The 27,054-nt window shown below is 43.3% G+C and overlaps 2 protein-coding genes across 14 annotated transcripts in view; one reads left to right on the top strand and one right to left on the bottom strand.

Moving 5' to 3' along the window:
* FAM168B (family with sequence similarity 168 member B) overlaps positions 1-7,797 on the bottom strand; it is a 48,254-nt gene extending 40,457 nt beyond the window's left edge. For 4 of the 13 annotated variants that reach the window (XM_056564576.1, XM_056564582.1, XM_056564573.1 and 1 more), the window contains exon 1: positions 755-912. The gene's annotated coding sequence lies outside the window, so the exon portion shown is untranslated. Of the gene's footprint in view, positions 1-754; positions 913-7,652 lie in introns of those variants that run through there. The other 9 variants (XM_056564571.1, XM_056564580.1, XM_056564581.1 and 6 more) reach the window with 6 other exon arrangements.
* Positions 7,798-12,404: 4,607 nt separating this feature from the next.
* Positions 12,405-27,054, top strand: part of PLEKHB2 (pleckstrin homology domain containing B2) — a 68,859-nt gene continuing 54,209 nt past the window's right edge. Inside the window, exon 1 of the mRNA XM_056564570.1 lies at positions 12,405-12,602. The gene's annotated coding sequence lies outside the window, so the exon portion shown is untranslated. The remainder of the gene's footprint in view (positions 12,603-27,054) is intronic.

The following is a 27,054-nucleotide window of genomic DNA, read 5'->3' as shown; positions in this document are numbered from 1 at the left end:
AAGGGGCTGCAGTGCTGGTATAGGGGGCATCCACTACATTGCAGCCCCCAGATGCATCAGCCCCTTTAGAGGAAGCTGGGAAATCAATAAAGGGGAAGCTGTGCAGCACCAGTGCTGTGCTCCTTCATCTCACCGCCAGTGGGGGGGGGGGATGTCCCTGGGGTTGGACCCTCACTAGTGATGGTAGATGTTAGCAATGGGTCATCACATGGAGAGCCAGACTGCACTATTCAGCTACCCTCATGACATGTGAGACCCAACTGCAGGGAGGTCACAGGTCACCATGAAGACAGTGACAATACGAGCTCAGCCATCTCAGCAATCTGTGACAGCCAGCTAAGCAACCAGTCTGTCCCACATGGATCTGTCCCGCAGCTAATGGGAATGCCTAGAAACAGTGCGCCCCATAACCTACACATTATAGGGGGGTCACACTGTCTGAGGAGAATGGCTGGGAGGGGTCACATGACCTATGACTGGGGGGCTACGGGCAGTGCTGTGTTACAGCAGGGGGCTCATCCTGGTATAGACACCGGGCGGCCCCGGAGGACAGGCGGGTGACAGGGCACCGGCGGGTGATGTCCCCTCCACACAGGTACCGGGCCGGTCCGTACAGCAGGCGCTCTGCACCGGGCTCATACACACAACAGAAGGGGCTAGGCCGCAGCCGGGGGACACCTCACACTAGGATACAGGTGCGGGCACTGAGCGGAGACTACCCCCGGTACCACCCGGGCCGCACACCGCCCCTCACCTCCTGCAGTCTCCTCAGCTCTCCGCGGGCTCCTCACGATCTGTGTCGGGATTTTTCCTTTCTTTGGGGATACTGCGCAGCAACAACCTACGAGGCCTGACGTCACTTCCGGATAAGGGGCTTTGCGTCTCCCGCCCCGCAGGCTAGCTTTGAGGGGGCGGGGCTAGAAGTGGAGTGGTCACGTGATGCGTGCAGGCTGCGCGGTCACACGTCACACATTTCTGAAACTATGTAATGTGAACGTGGTTCATGTGTGTTTAACCTCTACATATATGATGTGTGTCCTTTATATATGATGTGTGTATACCCTCTATATATGATGTGTGTATACCCTCTATATATATATGATGTGTGTATACCCTCTATATATGATGTGTGTATACCCTCTATATATGATGTGTGTCCTTTATATATGATGTGTGTATACCCTCTATATATGATGTGTGTATACCCTCTATATGTAATGTGTGTATACCCTCTATGTATGATGTGTGTATACCCTCTATATATGATGTGTGTATACCCTCTATATATGATGTGTGTATACCCTCTATATGTAATGTGTGTATACCCTCTATATGTAATGTGTGTATACCCTCTATATATGATGTGTGTATACCCTCTATATATATGATGTGTGTATACCCTCTATATATATGATGTGTGTATACCCTCTATATGTAATGTGTGTATACCCTCTATATGTAATGTGTGTATACCCTCTATATATGATGTGTATACCCTCTATATATATGATGTGTGTATACCCTCTATATATGATGTGTGTATACCCTCTATATGTAATGTGTGTATACCCTCTATATATGATGTGTGTATACCCTCTATATATATGATGTGTGTATACCCTCTATATATATGATGTGTGTATACCCTCTATATATAATGTGTGTATACCCTCTATATGTAATGTGTGTATACCCTCTATATGTAATGTGTGTATACCCTCTATATGTAATGTGTGTATACCCTCTATATATATGATGTGTGTATACCCTCTCTATATATGATGTGTGTATACCCTCTATATATGATGTGTGTATACCCTCTATATATGATGTGTGTATACCCTCTATATATGATGTATGTATACCCTCTATATATAATGTGTGTATACCCTCTATATATGATGTGTGTATACCCTCTATATATGATGTGTGTATACCCTCTATATATGATGTGTGTATACCCTCTATATGTAATGTGTGTATTCCCTCTATATATGATGTGTGTACACCCTCTATATATGATGTGTGTATACCCTCTATATGTAATGTGTGTATACCCTCTATATGTAATGTGTGTATACCCTCTATATATGATGTGTGTATACCCTCTATATATGATGTATGTATACCCTCTATGTATGATGTGTGTTTACCCTCTATGTATGATGTATGTGTACCCTCTATATGTAATGTGTGTATACCCTCTATATATAATGTGTGTGTACCCTCTATATATGATGTGTGTGTACCCTCTATATATGATGTGTGTATACCCTCTATATATGATGTGTGTATACCCTCTATATATGATGTGTGTATACCCTCTATATATGATGTGTGTATACCCTCTATATATAATGTGTGTATACCCTCTATGTATGATGTGTGTATACCCTCTATGTATGATGTGTGTATACCCTCTATGTATGATGTGTGTATACCCTCTATGTATGATGTGTGTATACCCTCTATGTATGATGTGTGTATACCCTCTATGTATAATGTGTGTATACCCTCTATGTATGATGTGTGTATACCCTCTATGTATGATGTGTGTATACCCTCTATGTATGATGTGTGTATACCCTCTATGTATGATGTGTGTATACCCTCTATGTATAATGTGTGTATACCCTCTATGTATGATGTGTGTATACCCTCTATGTATAATGTGTGTATACCCTCTATGTATAATGTGTGTATACCCTCTATATATGATGTGTGTATACCCTCTGTATATGATGTGTGTATACCCCTATATATGATGTATGTGTACCCACTATGCATTATGTATGTGTATCTTTTATGTATGTATACCCATTATGTATGTATTATGTGTTTTTACCCACTATGCATGATGTATTATACCCATGTATTTAACCCCACTATGTATACCCTCAATATATTATGTTTTATACCCATTAAGTATGATTTATGTAGTCCTACTATGTTTACACTCTATGTATGATGTCGTTAAACCCACTATGCATAATGTATGTATACCTCCTATGTGTGGTGTATTCATCATATATGTATACTAACTATGTATATGATGTTTGTATACCCTCTATATATGATGTATGTATATATACTCTACGGATGGTGTATGTGTTATGAATGTATACCCTCAATGCGTGTTGTATGTATACCCCCTCTGTATTTTTTATTTTTTTTGTCCTTAAGTGGTTAAAGTGTATAATTCACACTGTGCCCCCTACATCATACCACCTACACACTACTACACTGCTCAGTACTACCATAGCTTAACCATAAGTAAAGTTATACCATAGCAACCAATCAGATTGCTTCTTTTATTTTTTTAAAAGGCCTCTTAAAAATAAGAAGCAATCTGATTGGTTGCTATGGGCAACTGTTTCACTTTTCCTTTTGCGCAAGTTTTCATAAATCTTCCCCTTCTAGGTCTCAGCTAAAAGTCACCCAAGCAATTAAATCTGACCTGATGGTCAGGAGAGGCCACATCCTTATAGGTATAACCTGGTTCAGTGGTCTCCCAACTGTGGACCACCAGCTGGTCTTGCAACAGCTGGAGGTCCACAGTTTGGAGACCACTGCCCTAGAAGAAGGATCTGGGAGCCATTTTTACCCAACGTGTGTCTAGTTGTTTTTTTGTCTGAGGCAGGTCATACTTCACATTGGTTTGGGGATCCAGGTGATCTCTTTTGTCCAGTAATAACTACAGAAAATGCCAATCATTCTACAGATTCTTTACATCCATGATGCGTCTCCTCACGTCTTTTTTATCTCCAATTATTGGGAACATTCAAGACCTCTCCAGGGTTTTCTGCTCCCCACTGGGACAAAACAAAGAAAAAGGAGGAGAATCTTCAATAGGGAGTTCTTTGTCTCAATTATTCTGAATGGTCCCTTGCTCTGAAAAGGGGCAACCAGGCCCCCAGGGCATTTCATCTGCTTTCTCTAATCTAATAGCCATCCGCCGCCTAGGGCGCTCAGACAGAATTCTCCCATATCAATGTCAATGTCTTGTCAATATATTGTCTATATATTTTTTAAAACATTTTAACATTTTTCTCTCCATGTCTGCATGGGTTTTCTCCATGTACTCCGGTTTCCTCCCACAGTTCAAAACATACTGAACAGTGGAGATAGTAGAGATGAGCGAACTTACAGTAAATTCGATTCGTCACAAACTTCTCGGCTCGACAGTTGATGACTTATCCTGCATAAATGAGTTCAGCTTTCAGGTGCTCCGGTGGGCTGGAAAAGGTGGATACAGTCCTAGGAAAGAGTCTCCTAGGACTGTATCCACCTTTTCCAGCCCACGGGAGCACCTGAAAGCTGAACTAATTCATGCAGGATAAGTCATCAACTGTCGAGCCGAGAAGTTTGTGACAAATCGAATTTACTGTAAGTTCGCTCATTTCTAATTGGGAGCCCCAATGGGGACAGGGACCAATTTGAGTGTACAACACTGAGGAATCTGTGTGTGCTATGTAAATAAAGAGTTAGGCCAGGTTCAGACTACGGAATCTCCAGGCAGTAAATTTCCGCCCGGAGATTCCGAGTGCGGCCAGCGCCGGCTGAATCAGTCGGTGCTAGGACCGCACGGACACTGCAGTCTCCAATAGACTGCAATGTGTTCCGCGTGGATTTCCGCCTGAAGAAAGAGCACCGCCTTTCTTCAGGCGGAAAATTTCTAAGCGGATTTTCAAAGCGGATTTTCCACTTCACAAATTCCGAAGTGTGAATTTGTGAACGGAAGCCCATTCACTACACTATATATTTTAGCAAGCGGAATTTCTGTCGGAAATTCCATAGTCTGAACCTAGCCTTATTATCATTATATATGTTATATATATGTTGCACACTTTTAGGTCTACATAGGGCCGCCTTTGCACTCATTGAACCCCTGCATTCGCACTGCCGAGGTCTGATGAACCCACTGGCACCTCCATGAGCATTGATTATAGCATCTATAGAGTTAATGGAGCACATCAGCACGATGGATTATGTCCGCCATTATTGGTGAGCCATCTGGAAAACACGGGCAGCCATTCCGCGCATTAAAATAATCCGGTGGGCACTAGGACTGCTTGGAAATGTGCCGTCTCATAGATGGCAATGCATTTCCAAGGGGAATCCGCTGAAAAATTAGACAAGCCTATTCTTTCTGTGGATGGCGGAATCAGGATTTCCGTGGCAGAAACATCTGTCGTGGAAATTCCACCGTGTGCACAGAGCAGCAGAATCCCATTGAAATAAATGGGATCCTGCTGCAGTGGAATGTCCTTGCAGAATTTTATTTATATTTCGAATAAACTTTACAGTTTAACTGCACTTCAAAACTTTGGGTTTTTGTATGAGGAGGGCTTACCATCGGTGGTCCTGGCAACTGCTGTACAGTGACCCCCCGACCTACGATGGCCCCGACATACGATCATTTCAACATACGATGGCCTCTCAGATGCCATCGCATGTTGAAGGCAGCATCAACATACGATGCTTTTGTATGTCGGGGCCATCGCATAAACGGCTATCCGGCAGCGCTGCTTAAGCTACCACCAGATAGCCGTTTACGGTGCCCCGTGTGGACCTCTGACGATCACTCACCTGTCCTCGGGTCTCCGTAGCGTACTCCTCGGGATCCCCTGCATCGCCGGCGCTCTCCATTGTCATCATCACGTCGCCGCGCACGCCGTCCCATCATCCAATAGGAGCGGCGTGCGTAGTGACGTGATGGCAGCGACGGAGAGCGATGTTCCTAGGCAGCAGAGACCTTCCCGGAGCGGCGGGGACACCCTGGGGACAGCGATGGAGGGCGATATCCAGGGCAGAGGTGACGGTCCGGAGCGGCGGGGACACGTGAGTATAACCTCCAATACCAGTGGTCTTCAACCTGCGGACCTCCAGATGTTGCAAAATTACAACTCCCAACGGCTGTCCGGGCATGCTGGGAGTTGTAGTTTTGCAACATCTGGAGGTCCGCAGGTTGGAGACCACTGTCCTATACTTTACATTGCACGGATCCCTCAACATACGATGGTTTCACCAAATGATGGTTCATTTGGAACGGATTACCATCGTATGTTGAGGGACCACTGTATTGTGTATTATGTTACTTAGTTTAGTAAATATATATGTTAACTGTAACTGGCCTAAAAGTTTACATAGGGTTTGGATGAATGCTGTCTCTTCGCATTATTATTAAAGGGGTACTCCGGTGAAAACCTTTTTTCTTTTAAATCAACTGGTGGCAGAAAGTTAAACATACCCTATTTGTAAATTACTTCTATTAAAAAAATCTTAATCGTTCCAGTACTTATTAGCTGCTGAATGCTACAGAGGAAATTCCTTTCTTTTTGGAACACTGATGACATCACGAGCACAGTGCTCTCTGCTGACATCTCTGTCCATCTCTAGCAGATGTATGCTAAGGGCAGCATGCTGGCTCACTGGTTAGCACTGCTGCCTTGCAGTGCTGGGGACTTGGGTTCAAATCCTACTAAGGACAACAATAAATAAAGCGTTATTATTATTATAATAACGTCAGCAGAGAGAACTGTGCTCGTGATGTCATCAGAGAGCATTCCAAAAAGAAAAGAATTTCCTCTGTAGTATTCAGCAGCTAATAAGTACAGGAAGGATTAAGATTTTTTAATAGAAGTAATTTACAAATATGTTTAACTTTCTGCCACCAGTTGATTTAAAAGAAAAAAGGTTTTCACCGGAGTACCCCTTTAACACTTTCTTTTCTGATCAGAAACTTTCACGAAACCAGGAGCAGTTCTTAAACAGAGAAAAAATGTAATGGAAACATTTATATGTCTATTTATATATGAGATCCTAAAGCAGACTTGTTCACAGGCAGGGGGGGACACCATTGATTCTCCCCTTAGGTTTTCTGCTGTATGTTCATATCCTATGTGTCATGACAAGTGGCACAGAAATATGCTAAGGCTATGAGGGAGATTTATCAAAACCTGTGCAGAGAAAAAGTCGACCAGTTGCCCATAGCAACCAATCAGATCGCTTCTTTCATTTTGCAGAGGCCTTGTTAAAAATGAAAGAAGCGATCTGATTGGTTGCTATGGGCAACTCAGCCATTTTACCTCTGGACAGGTTTTGATAAATCTCCCCCAATATGTTTGCCATTACTGCCATAAGGTTAAAGGGGTATTCTGATTTTAGAATATTCAGTTTAAAAAAAGACTATCCCCCAAGATATATAACTAAGGCTGGGTTCACATCACGTTTTCAGCCATACAGGACCGCATACAGCTGGGGGGAGCTAAAACCGGGCGATCCTGTATCCCTGCCGTTTGCCACCTGTATGTAATTCATTTGAATGAGCCGACCGAAGTGAAACGCTGACTCCGGTCGGCTCATTTTTTCCCCGTACGCGGTTTTCCACTGGACATAAAACCATGGTCGACCACTGATAGCTACACCCCCCTGGAAGTGCAAAACAAGAGAAATGACAACATAAAAATAGAGCAAAATTATATGATAATTTCGGCACAAGTCAATGCGCAAAAGAAAAAACAAAAAAAAAACTGCTCTTAACAATTGATAACCCCTCCCCCATATAACAAATCATTAAAGGAGGACTCCAGAATAGGAAAATTGTACCCCATACTGCCAGCAGTAAAAAAAAAAAAAAAAGATGTACATACTTTCCTTCCTTCCCACGGTGCCTCCAGTAACCCACTTCGGTCTCCGCCGCGATCGGCTTCCTGGTTGCCGGTGGTCAGCGAGCCATACTGCGTTCAGCCAATCACCGGCCGCAGCAAAGTCCCCACTCGGCCGGCGATAGGCTGAGCGGCAGTGTGAGGTTTTCCTCCCCGGCACCTGCTACCGGAGCCGAAAACATCACACTGCCGCTCAGCCTATCGCCGGCCGAGTGGGGACTTGGCTGCGGCCGGTGATTGGCTGAGTACAGCATGACTCGCCGACCACCGGCAACCAGGAAAAGGATCGCGGCAGAGACCGGAGCGGGTTACCGGGGGAACAAAGGAAGATATGTACCTCTTTATTTTTTTACTGCTGGCAGTATGGAGTACAATTTTTCTATTCTGGAGAACTCCTTTAAGGGTCTAGTCACACGTACAGTATCCTGTGCAGATTTGATGCGCAGGATTTGTAACTGCAGAATAGAAGCTGTGCTCAGTCATTTAGTTTACATTGAAATCTACAGCAGAAAATCCTGCGCATCAAATCTGTTCAAGGGGGTATTCGAGTTAAAACCTTTTTTTTTTTCATATCAGCTGGGTCCACAAAGTTAAACAGATTTGTAAATGACTTCTATTAAAAATCTTAATCCTTCCAGTACTTATCAGCTGCTAAAGTTGAGTTCTTTTCTGTCTGACCACAGTGCTCTCTGCTGACACCTCAGTCTGTCTCAGGAACTGTCCAGAGCATGAGAGCAAGAGTGTGGAAATTTTATAAAAAAACTACTTGTCCACAGGACTAAAATGGAACTTCTACTTCATGACGATCCACTTGTCCTGGGCAATTTTCGTTTTTACACTCTCATTTTTTCTTCCTTGCCCTATAACAGTCATAACTAACTTGATTGTTCCATAACATATGCTCCGAATCAAAAACCAAAAAATTGGGGGGAAATTAAATTGAAATAGTAAAAGATCATTTTGCAAATTTGCAAGTTTTCTTTTCTACGCCATTTACCTTGTGGTTGAGATAACATGTTATTTTGATACTTTAGGCCGCCTGATTACAGCAATACCAGATTTGTATAGTTTCCGTCATGTTTTACTAATTTAAAGAAAAAACTCTGAACTTTTTAGAATTTTTTTTAATTGCCATTTTCGGACCCCTGCGGCTTTTTTTTTTTTCACATACGAGGCCGTATGAGGGCAATTTTTTGGTGCCATAATCTATTTTTTGTATCGGTACCATTTTGGTATTGATCTGACTTTTTAATCGCTTTTAACTTTTTTTCTGGGATATTATAAAAATTGCAATTTTGTGGTTTGGTATTTTTTTTTTTTTACATTTACGTCATTTTCCATAAAGAATACATAATGCTATATTTTAATATTTCGTACAATTGCGCACGCAGCAATACCAAATATATTTATTTTTATCATGTTTACATGTTTTTATATAGGAAAAGGGGGTGATTTGAACTTTTAATGTGGAAGGGGTTAATGTGTGTCTTTTAAACTTTTATTCATTTTAGTCTTTTTTTTAAACTTTTTTTTATTTTATTTTTTTATACACTTTATTAGTCCCTTAGGAGACTTTTAGGAGGAATCATTAGGATTCCTCATACAGATCAATAGAGTTCTATTGAACTCCATTGATCTGTGTGCTCTGCGATCCATTGATAGAGTCTATCAATGACAGAGCCACGGACGCCAGGGAATCAGAGGTAAGCCCTTCGGATACCTCTATAGTGGATCGCCCCCCTGCGATCACGCTGCAGGGGGATTGATCCACCCACTAGCCCACCAGGGAGCATTCACATGTCCCTTTAGACTCCGCTGTCAGCTTTGACATCGGCGATCTAAAGGATTAATAGCCAGCCGGGGTGATCGCCGCATGCTGGCTATTAGCGGCGGCCCCCAGCTACTGAAAGCAGCCGGGGGCTGCAGAGTATGGAGCGGGCAGCGGTCAGGAGCCCGCTCTATACACCCCTCTGAGTGCCGCCCTGCTTGTCGGGGGCTTTCAGGTCCGGACCTGCTTGCCAGAAGTCGGGCTAAGCACCTGAAAAATTCACCTGCCCGGCAACCGGAACTGCATGTCCCGGGCGTCGGGCGATAGGAATTCCACATCCCTGGAGAGGTTTGCTATGGGGATTTGCTCCTACTCTGGACAGTACCTGAGACAGACAAAGGTGTCAGCAGAGAGCACTGTGGTCAGACGGAAAAGAACAACTTAACTTCAGAAGCTAATAAGTACTGATAGGATTAAGATTATTTAATAGAAGTAATTTACAAATCTGTTTAACTTTCTGGTGAAAGTTGATATGAAAAAAAATTATTTTTAACTGGAGTGCCCCATTAAATCACAATTATTATTTTCTAGACATCTTCAGGGTGAAGACAGTTCTGAGCTATTGTACATACTAAAAGGTTTTTATGTAGAAATTTTGCACACAAGATTGTAAGCTGTGACATTTCAATTATGTGCCCAATAAATGAAGTTTTTGTTTTGCTATTTTCTATACAGCAGGTGAAATAAGTATTGAACACGTCACTATTTTTTCAAAGAAGCTACCGTATTTTCCGGTGTATAATAAGACATTTTTTTAACCCAGGTAAAATGTTCTCAAAAGTTGGGGGTCGTCTTATACGGCAGGTGCCGTCTTATAAGGTGGGTGCTGCAGTCGGCCGGGGCGCTGACTGCAGCAAACGCCCTATTTCCCGCCCCCGAGATTAATTTCCCCCGTCACATTTGGGACATCCCTGTGTCCCGAAAGATCTTTTCGGGACACAAGGATGTCCCGGTTACCTTTCTGCGGCCCCGCTTTACCTTTAAAAACGCCGGGGGCCGCCGGGTGGTAGCGCACACAGGGACATGCACTCAGAAACGGAGCAGAGCAGCTAGGAGGAGGACACTCGCATGGTAAGTTACCAGTGGCACGTCATCTTTGGTGCTCCGACCACCGCTCCTCCAGTCCCAGGACCTACTGTTATGGCCTATATGCCATAGCAGTAGATCATGACCCCTGACCGGAGGAGTGGTGTTCGGAGCACTAAAGTGGCGCAGTACACAGACATACAGCCTCCAGCCATACACTGTATATGGCTAAAGGCTGTATGTCTGTGGGGCCATTGCCTACCAAATGTGGGGGGAACTGCAACCTAATGTCGGGGAATTATACTGCCAGTCTAATGTGGGGGGAGCTATACTGCCAACCTTAATGTGGGGGAACTACAACCTAATGTGGGGGGAACTATACTGCCAACCTAATGTGGAGGAACTATGCTGACAACCTAATGTGGGGGGGACTATGCTGACAACCTAATGTGGGGGAACTATGCTGACAACCTAATGTGGGGGGAACTACAACCTAATGTGAGTGAACTATACTGCCAACCTAATGTGGGGGAACTACAACCTAATGTGGGGGAACTACAACCTATGTGGGGGGGAAATACACTTCCAACCTAATGAGGGGAAACTACAAACTAATGTGGGGGGGGGGGAAATATGCTGACAACCTAATGTGGGGGGAACTATGCTGACAACCAAATGTAGGGGGGACTATGCTGACAACCTAATGTAGGGGGAACTATGCTGACAACCTAATGTGGGGGAACTATGTTGACCACCTAATGTGGGGGGAACTGTGCTGACAACCTAATGTGGGGGGAACTATGCTGACAACCTAATGTGGGGGGAACTATGCTGGAAATTTTATGTGGGGGAACTCTGCTGACAACCTAATGTGGGGGAACTATTCTGACAACCTTATGTGGGGGGAACTATGCTGACAACCTAATGTGGGGGGAACTATGCTGACAACCTACTGTGGGGGGGAACTATGCTGACAACCTAATGTGAGGGGAACTATGCTGACAACCTAGTGTGGGGGAACTATGCTGCCTACCTAGTGTGGGGGAACTATGCTGCATACTTAAAGGGGTACTCCACTGCCCCAGCGTTTGGAACATTTTGTTCCGAACTCTGGGTGCGGGATGCGGGGGTTGTGACAACGCAGCCATGCCCCTTGTGACATCATGCCACTCCCCCTCAATGCAAGTCTATGGGAGGGGGTGTGTTGACCACCACACGATACTCTGGTAGTGCCCCTCCCGAGACTAGGCTCTGGATCCGCCCCTGAGAGAGCGGTGCTGTGCCCAGAAAAGCATGCATCTTTCACCCGTCCAGCCCGCCCTTGTATGTTTCCTATTACCGTACCTCTTTCTCTGCTTCTCAGATCTCGCTCCTGAGGATTACAGTGAAGCGGTGCAGGCGCGCATGTGCGACATCTGAGAGGCGGAGCAGGTGCGCATGTACAAAATCTGACGGGCGGTGCTGGTGTGCATTTGCGAGATCTGAGAGAGGCAGAGAAGGAGGTACGGTAATAGGATAAAAGGGCGGGCGAGACAGGTGAAAGAGGCATGTACCACTCTGATAGTCTTGGAGACAGGGAGGGCTGGGCAGGCAGGGAGAGCTGACCAATCCAAGCAGGCTTTGTATACAACAACCAGCCAATCACTGGTAAGGTACTTTTTTTTTAAATATAATTTCTGATAGATTTCAGCTGTTGTCTTGGCTTTCCATGCCTTTTTGTACCTCCCTTCATGTGTTCAATACTTTTTCACAAAACTGTCTTAAAAAATGATTGAATGAGATGTGCCAGTCCCTAGAAATGAAAAAGGATGACAAACATATTAAAGTGTCAGTCTTGCATTTTAGGCACTGTGCAGTAAGAATAGTGTGAAAAACTAAAATCTCAACAGCCTTGGGCAGCGAGAACACATGGGAGCAGCTGCAAGTAAACAGTCAGCAGTCATAAGACCGTAGTGAAGTCACTGAAGGTGGTGCCGGACAGGAACTGACACTTGCCAGCTTGAAGCTGTGAGGCGACGGCAAGAAGGAGAGAGCTGTATAGACATAGCTACATGAAGACCAGGCAGTGCCAGATCTGACAAGTAGGTAGCATCATGGGAGCCTGGCATAACCAACATATGCAACACCAGATACAGAACTTCTGGAACTGTTCTGTACAATTCTTACATTTGAAATAGATCAGTGATTCCTAACCAGGGTGCCTCTAGCTGCTGCAAAACTACAAATCCCAGCCTTCGGCTGTCCGGGCATGCCGGGAGTTGTAGTTTTGCAGTTCGGAGTCCACTAATCTAGATAATACATCGAAACGACTGTACGTGTAGATTCTTACTATTGCTTTGTACAGTTTAAAGGAAAGTGTGTACATTATTTATTTTATTTCTTTTATTATTATTTGTATTTATTTATTTGTTAAGCTTGTGCCAAATTCTCTATCCTTTGTTATCGATTAATTTAATTAATTGAATTCTATCTATTCTATGTGCTCATTATTCCTATTATTTCCGCTCTAATGTATGTTTTACATTCTCACGTTTTTACCCTTTTGCACTACTCTATTCATTTTTATGTTATTTCAGGCTTTTAGGTTATTGTGGCTTATGCATTTTTGCATTTGCTTCTAACATGTTAACGTAATGCAGCCATTCTGAATCGGTCATGTCACAATCGCATTTCCGTATATGTTTATTTATCCTTTTACATAGCTAAAGTACACATGTATATCAGTTTTATATTTAGATATTTTATGTTTTTTATCGTTTACCTATTACTGTACTTTTTGTTTTCCCCATATATTACATTTGATACATTTTTACGCTACTACCAAAACACGTAACGCAGCATAGCCTATTTTCCTCTAATTCAGTGACGTGATAGTCACATGACGTGATATGGGAACTATCCTTTATATTAAAGGGGTACTCTGGTGAAAAACTATTTTTTTTTTCAACTGGTGCCAGAAAGTTAAACAGATTTGTAAATTATTTCTATTTAAAAATCTTAATCCTTTCAGTACTTATCAGCTGATGTATACTCCACAGAAAGTTCTTTTCTTTTCAAATTTCTTTTCTGTCTTACCACAGTGCTCTCTGCTGACACCTCCGTCTGTCTCAAGAACTCTCAGGAGCAGGAGCAAATCCCCATAGCAAACCTATCCTGCTCTGGACAGTTCCTGACATGGACAGAGGTGTCAGCAGAGAGCACTGTGGTAAGACAGAAAATAAATTTAAAAACAAAAGAATTTCCTCTGTAGTATACAGCAGCTGATAAGTACAGGAAAGATTAAGATTTTTATATAGAAGAACTTTACAAATTTGTTTAACGTTCTGGCACCAGTTGATTTAAAAAAAAAATGTTTTCACCAGAGTACCCTACCCCTTTAAGCTTTATATTATACCCCCCCCCCTTTTCTATTAAGTTATTAGTTTTCCTTTTTTCATTTGTTCTTTCATTATTTTTGCTTTGAACATCACCCAGTAATTTGATATTTTCGTGTACTCACATTTTTTTATGCCATTTTATTGTTTATTTGTAAAGCAATAGGCTATGCCACATGTAAGCGCTATTTTGAAATAAACATTGTATACTTTACCAAAAGCCATGTGCGGACATGACCAGGGACTTGGTGACTTCAGGCTGCTGACTCAGCTGCCTCCTCTCCCTCTGAGCAACAGTGCAGGCAGTGGTGAAATCTGCCGCCACCTTAAACGGCTGCCTTAGGCCTGTGCCAAAATTTGCCATTTAATTTGGGACCATATTTTTTTCAATGCAATTCCACCAGATACCAGATGTGATTACATTGTTACAAGACCCTCTTAAAAGTGTCATTAACAAAAACTTTTTATATGATTACACTGAGGACAAACATGGCTCTGCACACTGAGGGCAAACATGGCTCTGTCCACTGAGGGCAAGCAGGGCTCTGTCCACTGAAGACAAGCAGGGCTCTGTACACTGAGGACAAGACCCTCTTAAAAGTGTAATTAACAAAAACTTTTTATATGATGTAGATAATACCATTATAAGCAGGGCTCTGTGCACTGAGGACAAGCAGGGCTCTGTGCACTGAGGACAAGCAGGGCTCTGTGCACTGAGGACAAGTAGGGCTCTGTGCACTGAGGTCAAGCAGGGCTCTGTGCACTGAGGACAAGCAGGGCTCTGTGCACTGAGGACAAGCAGGGCTCTGTGCACTGAGGACAAGCAGGGCTCTGTGCACTGAGGACAAGCAGGGCTCTGTGCACTGAGGACAAGCAGGGCTCTGTGCACTGAGGACAAGCAGGGCTCTGTGCACTGAGGACAAGCAGAGCTCTGTGCAGTGAGGCTTTATTGGGGGGGCATGTTGCATTTAGGAAGCCCCTATGGTGCCAGAACAGCAAAAAAAAAAAAAAAAACACATGGCATACCATTTTGGAAACTAGACCCCTTGGGGAATGTAACAAGGAATAAAGTGAGCCTTAATACCCCACAGGTGTTTCCCGACTTTTGCATATGTAAAAAACAAAATTTTTTTTTTCACTAAAATGTGTTTCCCCCCAAAATTTCACATTTTTGCAAGGGTTAATAGCAGAAAATACCCCCCAAAATTTGTAACCCCATCTCTTCTGAGTATGGAGGTACCCCATAAGTTGGCCTGAAGTGCACTACAGGCGAACTACAATGCTCAGAAGAGAAGGAGTGATATTTGGCTTTTTGAGAGCAAATTTTGCTCGGGGGGCATGTCGCATTTAGGAAGCCCCTATGGTGCCAGAACAGCAAAAAAAAAAAAAAAAAAAAAAAATGGCATACCATTTTGGAAACTAGACCCCTTGAGGAACATAACAAGGAATAAAGTGAGCCTTAATACCCCACAGGGGTTTCACGACTTTTGCATTTGTAAAAAAAAAAAAAAAAATTTTCACTAAAATGTGTGTTTCCCCCCAAATTTCACATTTTTGCAAGGGTTAATAGCAGAAAATACCCCCAAAATTTGTAACCCCATCTCTTCTGCGTATGGAGGTACCCCATAAGTTGACCTGAAGTGCACTACGGACGAACTACAATGCTCAGAAGAGGAGGAGCACCATTGAGCTTTTGGAAAGAGAATTCGTTTGGAATGGTAGTCATGGGCCATGTGCATTTACAAAGCCCCCCGTGGTGCTAGAACAGTGGACCCCCCCACATGTGACCCTATTTTGGAAACTACACCCCTCACAGAATTTAATAAGTGGTGCAATGAGCATTTACATCCCACTGGCGTTTGACAGATCTTTGGAACAGTGGGCTGTGCAAATGGAAAATAAAATTTTTCATTTTCACGGATTACTCTTCCAAAAATCTGTCAGACACCTGTGGGGCGTAAATGCTCACTGTACCCCTTATTACATTACATGAGGGGTGTAGTTTCCAAAATGAGGTCACATATGGCGGGGTCCATTGTTCTGGTACCATGGGGGCTTTGTAAACACAAGTGGCCTTCAATTCCGGACAAATTTTCTCTTCAAAATCCCAATGGCGCTCCTTCTCTTCTGAGCATTGTAGTGCACCCATAGAGCACTTTACATCCACATATGGGGTATGTTCTTACTCAGAAGAAATTGGGTTACAAATTTTGGGGGGCTTTTTTTTATTTTCCCTTGTGAAAATGAAAAATTTAGGGTGACACCAGCATTTTAGTGAAAACATTTTTTATTTTTCATTTTCCCATCCAACTTTAATGAAAATTTGTCAAACACCTGTGGGGTGTTAAGGCTCACTATACCCCTTGTTACGTTCCATGAGGGGTGTCGTTTCCAAAATGGGGTCACATGTGGTTATTTATTTTTTTGGGTTTATGTCAGAACCGCTGTAAAATCAGCCACCCCTGTGCAAATCACCAATTTAGGCCTCAAATGTACATGGTGCGCTCTCACTCCTGAGCCTTGTTGTGCATCCGCAGAGCATTTTACGCCCACATATGGGGTATTTCCGTACTCCGGAGAAATTGCGTTACAAATTTTGGGGGTCTTTTTTTCTTGCACAGGGGTGGACATAGGGGTATTCTACGCCAGTGATTCCCAAACAGGGTGCCTCCAGCTGTTGCTAAACTCCCAGCAAGCCTGGACAGTCAGTGGCTGTCTGGAAATGCTGTGAGTTGTTGTTTTGCAACAGCTGGAGGCTCTGTTTTGGAAACACTGCCGTACAATACATTTTTTATTTTTATTGGGGGGACAGTGTAAGGGGGTGTAAATGTAGTGTTTTACCCTTTATTATGTGTAAGTGTAGTGTAGTGTTTTTAGGGTACGTTCACACTGGCGGAGGTTTACAGTGAATTTACCGCTAGGAGTTTGCGCTGCGGCAAAATATTTGCCGCAGCTCATACTTGAAGCAGAAAACTTACTGTAAAGCCGCCAGTGTGAATATACCCTGTACGTTCACATGGGGGGGGGGGGCAAATCTCCAGCTGTTTAAAAACTACAACTCCCAGCATGTACTGACAGACCGCGCATGCTGGGAGTTGTACTTTTGCAACAGCTGGAGGCACACTGGTTGGAAAACCTTCAGTTAGGTTCTGTTACCTAACTCAGTATTTTCCATCCAGTGTGCCTCCAGCTGTTGCAAAACTTCAACTCCCAGCATGTACTGATCGCCGAAAGGCATGCTGGGAGATGTAGTTATGCAACACCTGGAGGGATCGCAACTACAACTCCGAGCATGCAGAGACAGCTGTTTGCTGTTTAGGCATGCTGGGAGTTGCAGTTTTGCAACATCTGGAGAGCTATAGTTTAGAGACCACTGCACAGTGGTCTCCAAACTGTGGACCTCCAGATGTTGCAAAACTACAACTCCCAGCATGCCCAGACAGCAAACTGCTGTGTGGGCATGCTGGGAGTTGTAGTTTTGCAAGATCTGGAGGTGCACAGTATAGAGATCACTTTGCAGTGGTCTCAAACTGTAGACCTCCAGCTGTTGCAAAACTGCAACTCCCAACAAGCCTAAACAGCTCTCTGGGCATGCTGGGAGTTGTAGTTTTGCAACATCTGGAGGGTTACAGTTTAGAGACCACTATAGTGGTCTCAGACTGTAGCCCTCCAGATGTTGCTAAGTAACTCACCGGCTTCTGTCGGATCCAGGAAGCTGCGTCGCCGTCCTCTTCTTCCGCCGATCGTCGCCTGCTGCCGCCGCTGATCGTCGCCCGCTGCCGTCGCCGATGGGTAAGTGGATCTTCCGCGCCAGTCCCTGTCGATTTCCCCGTCCTGCCCCGCCTATTGTGGGAGGGCAGAACGGGGAAACCGAAAGTAAACCCCTCCGCCCCCGATCTGCTATTGGTGGTCGCGTCTAGACCACCAATAGCAGAGATAGGAGGGGTGGCACCTCTGCCACCTCACTCCTATCGCTACAGGGGGATCGTGGGTGTCTAGGACATCCGCGATCCCCTTTATTTTCCGGGTCACCATAGACCCGTAATGACCTGGAATCGGCGCAAATCGCAAGTGTGAATTCACTTGCGATTTGCACCGATCGCCAACATGGGGGGGGGTCTGATGACCCCCCTGGGCATTTGCGCGGGGTGCCTGCTGATAGATATCAGCAGTCACCCCGGCCCGGTCCTTAAGTACCAGGGAGCAAAGGCGTACCTGTACGCCCTTGGTCCTTAAGGGGTTAAAGAAATTGTTCAGGATAAAAAAAAACATTGCTTCTTTTTTTTTTTTTCTACAAAAAAAGCACACACGTTGCGTAGTTCTGAAGCTTAGTCCCATTCACTTTCATGGAGCTGAGCTGCAATACCAGACACTACCTGTGGACAGGAGTGGTGCTGTTTTTTTCTAAGAAAAAAGCAACGTTTTTCTATTCTGGACAACCGCTTTAAGTTTCCTAACATCTATTTGATATGAGGACATTCAGTTTGTATGTACAGGACTCTCATATCCTTTTCACTCTGTTTTCTTGCATTCTATTTATAAGGATCCCCTTAGAGCCTCAGCTTAGACTCTTATAAGCTGCTCTGTTTAGGCTTGTAGTTCTATTAATATATTACAACTCTTTTTTAATGAATAAGTGTCATAACACAGCAGTCTCCCTCGTAGAAACTGTCTCCCTTGTAGAAACCATGAGCAAACTATAATGTCTGTTTTTGTGTTTTTTAATTTTTCTGTTTTGGTGTCTGTTCAGACACTGGGTTGTGGCTGGGCAGTTTTCTTTGCTGTTTTCCCTGGCTAGGGAATAGTTAAAGCTGTTAGCCAATGACAGCTCAGGTGTGGCTATTTAAACCCGAGTTCTGTTACACTCTGTGCGGGTAATTTGTGCAATTCTGATCTACTCTGACTATGTTTTATTATGCAGTTTAGCTATTGTTCAATGCTGACCATGTCTGCTTAGTCATGCACCTTGTATTTATCTTGTAATATTTCTGAGTTTTTAACCATGGTTAATAGTCCTGTTTATTATAGATTTTAGTCCGTGTTACATTTGTCGATTTTTAGGATTATTGTATGTCTGTTCTTCTTTAGCCTTGTATCTTAGTCTGTGTTCACACTGTGAGTCTTGTTTGTACCGTACCCTGTATTTAGTGTTCCGTGTATTATATTTCTGTTTCCTACTAGGCCAGTATCCTGAACACATGGTGGAGTGTGTCCCGCTGGCTAGTAGTCTATTTGGCTTTAGTATTAATGTCCCTCCCTGTATGGAGTGGGGGTTCTCGAGAGTATATTATATCTGATCTTTGGAGTTTTTTGTACATGTACCGATCCTAGAGTACATGATCACTGATCTAGTGTTTCTTTTGTGCTTTACCATTGGTCTATAGTGTCCTTTGTGCTTACTCACTGATCTTTGTCCTCTGAACTTAATCTGTCTGTGGTAGTTATTTTAGTCCAGTGTGAACAGTGTTCTAAGTTCCTGATAAGTTTGTTGTTTAGCATTCAGCTCTTATGTTCGTCCCCTGCATTTCCTGGTTTCTGCTGTATAATCATTCTATATCTTGTCTAGTTCATTTATTCATATCTGCTGTTTATCTTGGTTCCGGTTTTTAAACAGTATGTTAGTACACTATATCCTGCCCTGTTTGTGAGTTTATTTTCTGTCTGGTATATCTGTTTGTTTGGTATCTTTCCCTGTTCTGTTTCTGGTCTGTGACTGACTATGTATATTAATTTTTTTGTTTTATGCCCATTGCACTTTAGCGCAGGAAGGGACCGGCACCGTGGTTGTCGATCTGCCGTTTAGGGCAATAGGTAAATAGGCAGGAGAGTGTTATTAGGGATACCTTAGGGCTCACTCTCCCTGTCCGTCCCCCAGTCGGTCATGACACAAACAAGGAAAAATCCAGCTCCCGGACCTTGGATTTTTCCTTGTTTTTTGCTCTTTGTCTTGAATAGGACACAGGTCAGGCCTGAACTGAACCTAGGAGGTACACTCTTACTAGGTGTATGCACTTGTCTGTGACTGACTGTTCTACCTAGCAGGAGCTGAGCTGGGAAAGTTGTTTACTATTTCTGACTACAGCCAGAATCTGACTAAATGTTCACACTTTGCTGGCTTTAGCCAAACTAAATAGTTTTTATGGTGGTCCAGCCCCCTGAGGAGAAGAGGAAGGACTAGAACTCCTCACTCAGCCTTTCTAGAAGTTTCTGAATATAAACAAGCTAGGTCATGTCACCCACCCATGATTCACCCATCTTATACAGAATATGCAAATATTAACCCTTACATGTCTTTGATACCTCAGTGTATGCTGTAATAGCAATGCAAAAGGACAGTAATCCAAGTGAACTGATTTTTTTCAGCTGCACAACAACTTCTCAAATTTGTAGTTAGGACACAGGTATTGGGACACTGCATATACTGTACACTGTACACACAGCATGGGATATTGATGAAACACATACCTTTATGTTATGAAGAAGGTATACAAAGGCAGTTAATATTTGAAATAAGAATTTCTCTATAGTGTTCATGTTTTGCTTGCTCATGGGTTATATCTTACAAACGTCTTTAAAAAATTTCCAGACACTGCTTGGTACAGATATGCTGTGTAAACATATCAGGACGCTTTCCTTGCGATATCAGGAATTCTCTCGATCATGTGCTATTTTTGTGTTTTTTTTTCACATTACAAACTTGTTTTGGTATAAAACCGTATTCTGTTACTTCTGTAAAGTTTCACTGCAACAAAACCAATAAATGGCAAGAGGGTCAATTGGATCTTATCACTAAAAAGTGTTTTTCAGGTCTATATTATTAATAGGATAGGCCACTAATCACTAATTAGTGGGGTATGGATATAGTGCAGGGCACTGAATAGCTGGATAGACCGTCAATCATATAGTCCCAGAATACCCCTTTAATGTTATTCATTTCATTTCAACAATCTAATAATCTAACATACACACTGTATATAACATGTATAATACATATACATCTCATCCTCACATGCATATGATGTCTATGTAGAGAGGAAGTGTGACAGATCCTCTTCTGTCCTAAGAATGGGAAACTAATGGGCGCTTATAGCATCCGGAAACATTAGATGTTGAATCCCCTCTAAACCCATAGGATTCCTTGACTAAACAGTGGTTAAGGGGTTTTATGTAATGTGGGAGATTAGCTGAATAGAACCAGGCAAATAGCAGTAACAGACAGGGACACGTAAGTGAAGTTTAAACAGAGCTTATCCTGTTTTTATTTTTCAGCAGACAAAAAAAAAAAACAACAACCTTAACAATAAATACATAAAGACGTAAAATAAATCCTGCTTGTCAAGTGCTAACTGTACAGAAAACTTCACTGTTCATACAGATGGCTTACTACCAGCCTCCCAACAGAGTAGACAAGAAAGGTGTTACTCACACAGGTCACAATGTCCCCTTTTGAGGCTGCAAACCACCGGATTCAAATTCCCTACAGACTCAGCCTGCAGATTGAGGTACACCTGTTGTTGAAGCCCAGTAACAAGCTGTGTTCTGCACCTCTGCTGATCTGTGCCCCACTCAAAACCAGATCTGGCCCAGGAAGGGGATGAAAAGTCCCACTACCAACCTGCCTTTTATCCCATAAAAATCCTGGACCGAAAACTGGACAGTCCCTAGCAAGCTAAGTCTTGCCAGGGATTTTTAAAAAGTACCTATCTCCAAATAAACATTTCTAAACTAACTCAGGTTATGTCCCCCAACTACTCATAACACTCCTCCCACCCTTAAAAAAAAATTCAGAGCTCCAAAAAGCTCTGTATCTTACCTTTGCTCTTGCTCACAAAGTGCAATCTCCCAGCAGGAGAAAGTGGGTGTTTCCCAGCAGGCATGACATCACTGAAGCCTGCTGGGGGACCACTTCTGTCCTCACATGGTTGCAGTGCTGTGATTAATAGAAGACCTCAAGCTCTGTGCAGCTTTCAGTGAGGCTCTGTTTATGTTTAAGGGAGGCTCTTTGCAGCTTTCAATGAGGCTCTGTGCAGCTGTCAATCAAGCTCAATGCAGAGAAGCACTTCCTGAGTTTGGTCTCCTGCCAGGCCGGGCGGAGACCAAACTCACTGTATTAATTGTGGCAGGGAACAGAACAGAGCCACCTAGTAAACGTTCATTCTATTACATTTTAAACATATTTATGTTGATAATTTTAAAAGCAAGTGAATAGGAAAGTGTCTGCTAATTACACAAGGAACACTATATTAAAAGTTTTTGTTGGTGACAGGTACTCTTTAACTATTTCTGGATTTTCCATATCCCATCCAGCTTTCACTGGATGAAAAATGTGCTTTCTAAAACCCGGTAGCTACATACGACAGGTACCTTGGGCAAATATAGCGATCCCCGACCCTCACTTCTGTCTTACATTAGTTGTGAGTTCCCACACTTATTTTCCCAAGATTTGACCCCTGCTGAAAAGTAAATAAAAAAAAAAATGACACATGGAAAACAAGTCACTCCGCCACAAACCCTTGTTAACCATTTTATTTAAATATCAAAAAACACTCCACTGCATACATAAAGAAAAACAAAAAAAATGGGTTAGTACATTTAGGGCGGTCTCCCAGGGGAGAGTGTACATAAGGTAGTGTGTTCCCAAACTGGGAGGCTCCCGGTTTGGAAGGGCACTGCCAGAAATAGTCTGTATACATTTTTAGCATGCCTTTAAAAAAAAAAAAAAAAAGGCATGCTAAGAATGTACAATGTGAACAAAGCCATACTTATCACCCGGCTTCTTGCTGTAGCTCTGCCTCTAGTGAGGTTATCATTAGAGACAGGGCATAACTGTAGCAGGGGACTATTAAAGTGTTAAAAAAAAAAAAAGTAAAATCCCCTCCCCTAATAAAAATTTAAATCATCCCTTTTTTTACCATTTTACCCCCAGAAAGTGTAGAAACAATTAATTAATAAACATATTTGGTATCGCCGTGTGCGTAAATGTCCAAACTATCAAAATATAATGTCCAAAATTCCAAAATTGCTGCTTTTTTGTCTCATAATATTCCAAATAAACTAAAAAAATTCATGAAAAGATTCATATATGCAGATGAAGTATCAATAAAAAGATCACGGTGCAAAAAATTAGCCCTCATACCGCCGCTTATACGGAAAAATCAAAAAGTTATAGGTCATCAAAATAGAGGGATTTTAAACGCACTAATTTGGTTAAAAGGTTTGAGATTTTTATATCATATTGACCCACAGAATAAAGAAAATATGTCATTTTTACCGTAAATTGTACGGCGTGAAAACCAAACCTTCCAAAATTTGCTAAATTGTGGTTTTCTTTTCAATTTCCCCACACAAATAGTATTTTTTTTATTTCACCATACATTTTATGGTAAAATGAGTGATGTCATTACAAAGGACAACTGGTCGCGCAAAAAACAAGCCCCATACTAGTCTGTGGATGGAAATATAAGAGTTATGATTTTTAGAAGGTGAGGAGGAAAAACGAGAAGGCAAAAATAAAATTGGCTGCGTCCTTAAGGCCAAAATGGGCTGTGTCCTTAAGGGGTTAAAGAAGAAGTATCATGTAAAAAAACGTATCCCCTATCCAAAGATTAGTGGAAAAGTTTTAGATTGCGGGGGGTCTGAGCACTGGAGCCCCGGCTCTCCTTCACAGCGGCATGTCACGACCGCCACCTGAAGCGGGGGCTGCCATGCCCCCTCTATATAGCCCTATTGGAGAGACTCTGTCTCAGAAACTGTACAGAGCAGGAGAGGTTTGCTATAGGGATTTGCTGCTACTCTGGACAGTTCCTGAGACGGAGAGAGGTGTCAGCAAAGAGCACAGTTGTCAGACAGAAAAGAACAACTCCAGCAGCTGATAAGTACTGGAAGGATTAAGATTTTTTAAAAGAAGTAATTTACAGTTAGCGTATTTAACTAGGGCTACTCGCCCGACAGCCTCTATCCCTTGCATTATGGGTATTGATGGGGTGGTAGTGACAGATCCTCAGGGGATAAATGCTTTTTTTAAGGGCATTTCACTCCTCCCTATATGTTGCCCCCTCTATGCCCTGTCAAGGGGAGATTTTCTCCTACCTGCAAGATTTGTCTCTCCTCTCGCTTGGTTGTGCTCAGACGGGGGCATTGGATGCCTCCTTTACAGTTGAGGAGGTGGCTCAGGCTATAAGGGATCTTCCTAGTGGGAAGACTCTGGGTTTAGATGGGATGGTAGGTGATTGGTACGGGATGAATGAGGAGCGACTGGCCCCTATTCTTTGTAAATTGTTTAACTCCTTTGCTATTGCTGATGCCCTTCCGGATTCTATGAGGGAAGCGCTCATTGTTGTACTTCCCAAACCTGGGAAGGACCCAGTGCTCCCTGGCTCCTATAAACCTATTTCCCTTCTGAATGTTGATATTAAAATCCTGGCTAGAGTCCTGGCTACTCGTTTGTATGGGGTTGTCGGTGCTGTTATACATCCTGACCAAACAGGGTTTATGCCGGGTAGAGCTACCGATGTGAATGTGAAGCGTCTGCAGCTCAATATAGTGGCAGAAGAGTAGGGCTTTCCTACGGGTGTGGTAGTTAGCCTAGATATTTATAAAGCTTTTAATTCTGTTTTGTGGCCTTATCTTTGGGAGGTGCTGGGGATGTTTGGGTTTGGTCCCAATTCTGTGCATGGCTTCGCCTGCTGTATGATAATCCTAGGGCCCGTATCCTCACTAACTCCGTCCCTGTTAGACTATATGCCTCTTAACTTGGAGCCACTACTGCACTCCACTGTGGTGCGACTGCACGCGTTGTCCGCACTCCCTCTCTCCCTAGCTGGCAGGATCAATATCTTTAAAATGATTTACCTCCCCAAATTTCTATATCTTTTTCACTTGTCCCCTGTCATTCCCCCAGGAAGTATTTTACTGTGCTGTGTGGTGCTCTGGGATCCTTCTATTGACAGGGAAAGCCTCCCAGACTCTGTCGGGCCTTTCTCCAGGCTCCCAAAAGGCATGGTGGCTTAGCTGCCCCTGATGTTTATAATTATTTTCTTGCCTCCCTATTGGTCTATGCAGCGTGGGGGATCGATCTGGATTTGTCGAACTTGGCGACAGCCCTGGCTGGTGCGCTTATGGGGTCTTATGAAGTTCTGACCAATACACTCTACAGGTATCACTCTAGCTCTTCCTTTCCTATTCCTCTGTTCACTGTAGCTAAAGTGTGGTCCGTGGTGTTGAGTAAATTTTCTGCAGCCTCTGGTATCTCCTAGGGCACCCTTGTGGGGGAATGTTCATTTGCCTCACCTGCATGGGTTACAGGAGGCCAGTTTTTGGGGTTTGTGTGATCTACTTGTTCCGGGAGGATTAGGTTTTGCTATCCCTTGTGGAAATGAGGGAATGCTATATGGCATCCCTGGGAATGCCGGTTCAGGCGCAGTTTGGCTCCCTGACGTTTACCCCAGTGTTTTCTGAGGTGGAGCTTCTCCTGGGCACCACGGATCTCTCTAAACCTCTTACCCAATCCTATGCCCTTCTCCAGTCACTGGGGCCTTGTCCTTTCTCCCTAGTCTTTCCTAAATGGGTGGATGCTATCCCGGGTCTGTCCGAGAGTCAGTGGAGGGCTCCTATTGTGCAACTGAGGTTAGCAGCAGAAATATGCTGATCCAATCTGGATATGTATTGAGGTTGTATTATACCCCTGCTAAGCTTGAGCGTTTTGGATTGTCTCTGTCTGACCTGTGCTTTAGATGCTCCTTGGAAGTTGGTACCTTTGTGCATGCAGTATGGGAGTGTCCGGTTATTGTGGCCTTCTGGAGGGAGGCGATGGGATTTTTGGCTGATCACTTGAACTTTCCTTATGTGTTTAGCCCTATGGTGCGAGTATTGGGGGTCATTAATGACTTAATTTCTAGTATTCATAGATGTTTGTTGATTCGTTTCTTGTTGTTTTGTGCCCGTAAAGTGGTTGTTATGACTTGGAACGATACATCCACCCCACCGCTGTCTCGATGGATAACCATGGTAACTAAACATGTTCCGTTGTACCAGGCTGTCTATGTGAGTCGTAAGTGCACTAAGAAATTCGATAAGGTGTGGACCCCCTGGCTGTTGTTGGCGGTTTCGACTGACCCGCCGGTTGGTCTGACTCAGTAGGTCAATATGGGGTGTTACTATTCGGTTAGTGTTGGGGCTGGAGTGTGGGGGGGGGGGGGGAGTGTGTCTGCTTGTGTGTCTGGTTGTCTGTCCGTGTTGGGCCTCCTCAAGTTGGTCTCAGAGTTGCCCTCTTTGTACATTGGTGATCCTTTTGGTTTTCTGCCTCCTTACTACCGTCTACTGCGGGTCTCTGGGACCTCTTGGGATTGCTGTTCTCTGTTACTTTTATCTCGCCATGTTGGAGGTGTTTGTTATGAATAACTACAAAACTTAAATAAATACTTTAAAAAAAAAGAAGTAATTTACAAATCTGTTTAACTTTCTGGAGCCAGTTGATATGAAAAATGTTTTTTTTTTTTCATGGAATACCCCTTTAATGCGGTTATCTCCATTTGCAGATATGTTCATCTTCTGTTTTAGAAAGACAAAGATGGACGTGTCATTGTGTACATCATTGATCAGTATGTTAGAGGGGGTGGGGGGCATGCTGTGCTTGCTCTCTTTGTTATTTCCTTGGCATAAATACAAGGAGCCCACACAGAGACATGGATTTAAGTTTTGCATATTCTGAAGGCGAGAAAAGCAAGTTACTTGGGAACATTCACTGCCAGCCTTTGCATAGATACAAGAATCTCTTAGGGATATAACGGGGAGACAAAAATTGTGCACAAGTAATAAATAATTATTTATCAGCTCTGCTAGAACAGTCTTTTCCACATAGTGTTTCGCCTGTTGTTGCAAAACTACAACTCCCAGCATGCCCGGACAGCCTTTGGCTGTCCGGGCATGCTGGGAGTTGTAGTTTTGCAATAACTGGAGAAACACTGTTTGAAGAAAAAAAAAAAACTGTGCTAAAAGGATCCACGTGAACCCGTATGTATATGGAAAATCAGATGATGTATTTGCAAGTAGCTGCCCCCTAGTGGCCCTCTGGATTCAATATCATAGTAAAAGGAAGTGCACTTTTGGGTCGGTGGTAATATCTGACAATTTTTGTCCATATACCTTATGCACACATATT

The sequence above is a fragment of the Hyla sarda genome, chromosome 3 (genome assembly GCF_029499605.1).
Source record: "Hyla sarda isolate aHylSar1 chromosome 3, aHylSar1.hap1, whole genome shotgun sequence".
NCBI lineage: Eukaryota > Metazoa > Chordata > Amphibia > Anura > Hylidae > Hyla > Hyla sarda.
The sequence above is the reverse complement of the archived record's forward strand: the minus strand, read 5'-3'. Positions and strand labels throughout refer to the sequence as shown.